This window comes from Suricata suricatta, chromosome 6 (assembly GCF_006229205.1).
Source record: "Suricata suricatta isolate VVHF042 chromosome 6, meerkat_22Aug2017_6uvM2_HiC, whole genome shotgun sequence".
Classification (NCBI taxonomy): Eukaryota; Metazoa; Chordata; class Mammalia; order Carnivora; family Herpestidae; genus Suricata; species Suricata suricatta.
The window spans coordinates 25,208,906-25,214,852 of NC_043705.1; the positions used below are offsets into that span (position 1 = coordinate 25,208,906).

Here is a 5,947-nt window from a genome sequence, read left to right on the forward strand (position 1 = left end):
CTGTGCCCTCAGTGCCCGCCGCGGACGCTTGTGCCCGCAGGCGTGTGCGGGCACGCGTGAGTGCTGCGTGCGCCCGGTCACGGGGCCGGGCAGGCGCGGGGCTGACGTGTGCAAGATGTGTGCGTGCGCGGGGACACGCGTGCCAGCCGCCCACGGGAGCCAGTGTTGGCTGGATATGCGCCAGGTTGAAGCCCGCGTGGAGAGCGGTGGGAGGTGCTTCCTTCTCTGAGCCGTGACCGGGGGCCTCTTGCGCTAATAGAAGACGCACGGGATCCTGGGCCCCCGGCCCGTCCTTGGGGCTGGGAGACAACGGCCCCCCGCCCCCACCGAGGGATGATGTGGCGTTCGGTGCTGGACCAAGGCCTAGCCCAGGCCGACTAGGTGGTCCCCGGAACCCTCACCTCTGCGAAGCCCGCGGGGGGTGTTAAATCGGATTCCGAGCCCCTGGGGGCGGGCCCCGGAGCGGGTGGAGGACTGGGAGTGCTAGGCGTGGCGGATACTGACGAGCGGCGTCTACGGTCGCCTCCCCTCCCTGCCTCCCCCTCCGCTCCCGGCCCTGGGCTTCCAACCCGGTTTCCAGCGTCCCCGACCCTTCCTCGCGCCACGCCAGGTTCTCCCGAGCCCTGCAGCCACCAAGGGCGAAGCGCTGAGAAAACTACCCGGTGCGCGGAGTTTGCGCTCCACGTTATCAGTTCTCCCCTGGAGCGAAACTGCTAGTAGCCATTTTCGGAGCATTTGGGAAGTAAAACAAGTAAATTGCGTTTTGCCAGAATGTCTCCGGTTGGGTCTGACAGCGCGCAGACGTGACGCAGGTTCCGGCCAGCGGAGGGCCCCTAGAGGAACCCGGGGCCTGCCTCCCCGCGGAGCACCGTGAAAGCCTGTGTCCGTCTCTCCGTTAGGGCTTAAGCGGGTCGTTTCCTTCTCCTAGAATTACCACTGAGTGTCCCCAAGTGTTAATCAAGTCGTGGCTGGATGAAGCTTCTGCACCTCTTTCGCCTCACCCAACAAACTTGTGAAGCGTCTAGGGCCCCTGTGGAGGAGGCGCAGGGCTACAAAACAGGACACTCGCACCCAATCAGATGTAGCACAAAATTCAAGGAGTAGGCAACTGGGGCGTGGGCAGAGGCAGTCAGGACAGGCTGCTGGAAAGAGATGGCAGCTTACATGGGAAAGGGCACCTCGTGTTCCAGTGGGGGCGGGATGTTGAGGAAGAGGGGAGTTTGGGAGGGGGCGTGGCGGAGGGTGCAGACAAGGCGCACTGGGCTCTGTTGAGGTCTCCAGTCTGACTGACAATGTGAGCAGGCGCACCTAAATCCTCCTAGAGTTCCTTTAGCGTTGAGGACGTATTCTCCCCAGGCCCAGGAGCTGCTCCACGGCCGACTGGGGACGCGGAGCTTTCCAACCTGGTCATCCCGGCTCTACACACAAAGGCCTCAGCATACTCCGGGAAAGGGTGGGGCAAGGAAAGGCATGAGTCATCCTGAGTGCGTAAAGCAGCAGGTCCTCAGGGAGGCAGGGCAGAACCAGAAGACTCTGCAGGAAGGTGGGCCTCCGGAAACCTCACATGAGTTAGGAGCCTTGCCTTGGGTCAGTGAAGTCTAGGTGTGATGCTTGGACCAAATGTCCAAGGTGCTCCCTCCGCTCCAGCCCTCAACCCCCATTCCCCCACCTGCTCTGGGGCTCCCCTCCAGGCTGCTTTCAGATTAATCACCTGAGTGCCATTAGAGTCACTGGCTGTATGATTCTGGGCAAGAGACCATACCGCTCAGCTTCAACTTCAGAGAGCTGTGGCAAGTCTGAAATGGAAGACCAAAGGAGTAAACACTCAGAAAACAGTGAAGAAATCTGGTGGGACATGGAATCCTGAGGCCCTCTTGTTGACCCTCCACACCAGAAACGCAGAAGAGCTGTACAAGGCAACCTGTTAGCCAGGCTTAGCACCCCCACCCCAGCCCCACCTCCACTCTGTCTTCCAGGGGTTTGGGCTGGGGGTGGGAACCTGACCCAAGACTGGCCAATCAGGCCCTCTCTTGCAATTATGAACAAACAGACCCAGGTCAGGTCTAACAGTTTTTCTTTGAGGGTGATGACCATTCTGCCCTCCTCCTATCAGTCCGTAAGCTTTGATGGAGCCGACTCCATTCCAGGGCCTTTCTTGGATCAATCAAAGCACTGAACTCTGCTGGCTGTAGGGATGGAGCAAGGACCGTGATCAGACTTCCTGGGCCTTTTAAAAGACAAATTTGCCCTAAGAATGAAGCCAGCCCACAAAAGAGAGACAGAGACAAGATTCTGAAGACATCCCAGGAAATTTTTTTTCCTGCGTATACAGAAACGTGAGATGTTGGGGCACCTGGGTGGCTCAGTTGGTTAAGCCTCCGGCTTGGGCTCAGGTCATGATCTCACATTCATGGGTTCGAGTCCTGCGTCAGGCTCTGTGCTGACAGCTAGCTCAGAGCCTGGAGCCTGTTTCCAGTTCTGTGTCTCCTTCTCTCTCTGCCCCTCCCCCTCTCATGCTCTGTCTCTCTGTATCAAAAATAAATAAAACATTAAAAAAAAAAAAGAAAGAAACATGAGATGTCCTAGATCCAAAATAGTTTCAAGAAGTTCCAACATCATATTCATGATATTTTAAAATTACATATACATACATAGAAATTTTGGACAGAAATTTATTAAGTACTAGTGAAAGTTATGTTTCAGTTTCTGGGACTATGTGACGCTTGATCTCAGGGTTGTGAGTTCAAGGCCCGTGTTGGGTATACAGATTACTAAAAATAAATAAACTAAAAAATCATTTTCTGGAACTATGAGTGATTCTTTTCCCTTTGCCCCTTTCTGCATTTCCCACATATTCTTTAACGAAGTATAACACCTTACTATAAAATGAGAGAAGTTTTTTCTTACAAAAGCCAAATAAGGGGGAACGCCCAGGGGGCTCAGTCAGTTAAGGGTCGACTTCAGCTCAGGTCATGATCTCACAGTTTGTAGGTTTGAGCCCCACATCAGGCTCTGTGCTGACAGCTCAGAGGCTGGAGCCTGCTTCCAATTCTGTGTCTCCTTCTCTCTCTGCCCCTCCCCTGCTCGCTCACACTTGTGCTGTCTCTTTCTCAGAAATAAATATTTTAAAAAATAATAAGCTAAATAAATAAATAAATAAGAAAGCCAAATAAGGGGACACCTGGGTAGCTCAGTCAGTTGAGCATCCAACTCTTGGTTTTGGTGTAGGTCATGATCTCACGGTTAATGGATTCAAGACTCTCATGGGGCTCAGTGCCGACAGTGCAGAGCCTGCTTGGGATTTTCTCTCCCTCTCTCTCTGCCACTCCTTGGCTCGCTCTCGCTCTCGCTCTCTCGCTCTCTCTCTCTGTCTCAAAATAAATAAATAATTTTTTTTAATAAAGGCCAAATGAAGTTGATTAGGAGAGGTAGTATAAACTGATACAATCCTCAAAAGCAATTAGGCAATATGTAATAAAAATCATAAACAGTCCTTTGATCTATTCCTGGGAACCTATGTTAAAGCAATCCCAAATACTGGGAATACTAGCTTCAGGAAGCTGTGTTGCATCCCAGAAAGGAATACGGCCTGGTTTCCAGCTTGAGCAAATTGAATCTTTATCCTCTACAGATCATTCTTTGATCATAACCTTGAGAAAAGGTTACAAAGACTTCCTGTGGGGAAATATTTCTGTTACATGCTCACTGAAGGCAATCATGTATTAGTATTACTGTAACCACAGCATTAAAAACTGTAGAAACAGGGGTGCCTGGGTAGCTCGGTCAGTTGAGCATCCAGCTTCAACTCAGGTCATGATCTTGAGGTTCATAGGTTTGAGTCCCACATCAGACTGCTCCCTGCTGTCAGCACAGACCCCACTTCAGATCCTCTGTCTCCCTCTCTCTCTGCCTCTCCACCTAACATACTCTCTCAGAAATAAATAAGCATTTTTTTAATGTAGAGAGGTCCCTGGGTGACTGAGTCGGTTAAGCATCCAACTTCGGCTCAGTTCATGATCTCATAGTTCATGGGTCTGAGCGCTGCATTGGGCTCTGTGCTGACAGCTCAGAGCCTGAAGCCTGGTTCAGATTCTGTAGCTCCCTGTCTCTCTCTGCCCCTCCCCTGCTCGTTCCCTCCCTCCCTCTCTCTCTCTCTCTCTCTCAAAAATAAATTAAGAAATAAAACTGTATAGACAAATAGTAGCAGACAGAATAATGACCTCCCAAAGATATCCACATCCTAATCCCCTGAACTTATAAATATGTTACCTTACTTGTCAGAAGGAACTTAACAGACATGATTATGTTAAGGATCTGGAAATGGAGACATTAACCTAGACTGTCCAAAGGGGCACAATGTAATCACAAGGGTGTTACGAAAGAAGACAGGAGACTCCGAGCAAGAGAAGGTGATATAACGACAGAAGCAGAGGTTGGAGAGAAAGATTGGAAGATGCTTCCCTGTTTGAAGACGGCTGAATGGGCCACGAGCCACAAGCCCCAGACAACCTCCAGAAGCTGGAAAAGGCAGGCGAAGTCTCCCCCCTCAAAAACCTCAGGAAGGAACCAGCCCTCGCTGACACCTTAACTGTAGCCCAGTGAGACTAATTTTGGACTTCTGACCTCCCGAACCATAAGATAATAAATCTAAATTGTCTTAAGCCACTAAGTCTATGGTAGTTTTTTATAAGAGCTGAGGAAACTAGTACACAAACCTGCAGAAGACAGTACTAGAAATGACTCATTAGAATGCTGTCTTAGCTCAGAATGTTGTAACAGAAAACCACAGGCTGGGGGGTCTTAAACAACAGACATTAGTTTCTTACTGTCTGGAGGCTGTAAGTCTGAGACCAGGGTACCAATGTGGTCGGGTTCTTGGTGAGACCCCCGCTTCCGGGCTATGTCCTCACGTGGCCTTCCTTAGTACGAGGAGAGAGAGAAAGGGAGAGGGAGAGGCAAGGAGACTCCTCTTTCTTTTGTAAGGGCATTATTCACATCATGGGTGCCCCACCTAACCCTAATTACCTCCCAAAAGCCCTACCTCCTAACCCCATTCTGTTGGGGGAGTACGATTTAAACATTTGACTTTGGGAGAAGACATAAGCATTCAGTCTATAATAAATGGCAAGGTTCTAAGTGGTGGGCTTTTTTTTTTTTAGTTTTATTTTCTCTATGTTCCATCTTTTTTTAAATTTATTATTTTTATTTTTTTAACATTTATTTATTTTTGAGAGACAGAGAGATAGAACATGAGCAGGGGAGGGGCAGAGAAAAAGGGAGATACAGAATCTGAAGCAGGCTCCAGGCTCTGAGCTGTCAGCACAGAGCCCGACGTGGGGCTCGAACTCACAAACCGCAAGATCATGACCTGAGCTGAAGTCGGCCGCTTAACCGACTGAGCCACCCAGGTGCCCCAGTTCCATCTTTTTTTAATAGTATTTTTTTAATGTTTATATTTTTGAAAGAGCGCAAGTGAGGGAAGGGGCAGAGAGATGGGGACAGAAGATCTGAAGCCGGCTCTGTGCAGACCGGCTGACAGCAGTGAGCCTGATACGGGGCACAAATTCAACTAGGCGACCATGACCTGAGCTGAAATCAGACTTTCAACCGACTGAGCCACGCAGGTGCTCACTCAGTTCCACCTTTTAAGCGCTGTGGTAAACAAATTAAACTCAAACAATCATGAAAAGAGGCAGGGATTCCTGCTGTATAAAACTACCTGTGATTTGGACTCCAGATCTATACTGTACAACAAACCTGGGCCTCGATCCAGGTCCAGCCCTGGTACTTATAAAGGCCCCTGGAAGGGACCTCAATGTGTGTGCATGTGCACGTGGGTGTGGGTGTGGGTGGGTGCGGTTCACGGTGCTAAGTAGAATTGACAGGCTGGAATCCCACTGGAGACCACTAAGCTGAAAGAAAGCAAGAGTTTCTCCTTTGCTCAGCA

The 5,947-nt window shown here is 50.3% G+C and overlaps 1 protein-coding gene across 1 annotated transcript in view; it reads right to left on the minus strand.

Annotated features, from left to right (window-relative positions):
* The window catches only part of VDAC1 (voltage dependent anion channel 1), a 29,758-nt gene extending 29,267 nt beyond the window's left edge, over positions 1–491 (minus strand). Inside the window, exon 1 of the mRNA XM_029941908.1 lies at positions 1–491. The gene's annotated coding sequence lies outside the window, so the exon portion shown is untranslated.
* Positions 492–5,947: the final 5,456 nt, after the last annotated feature.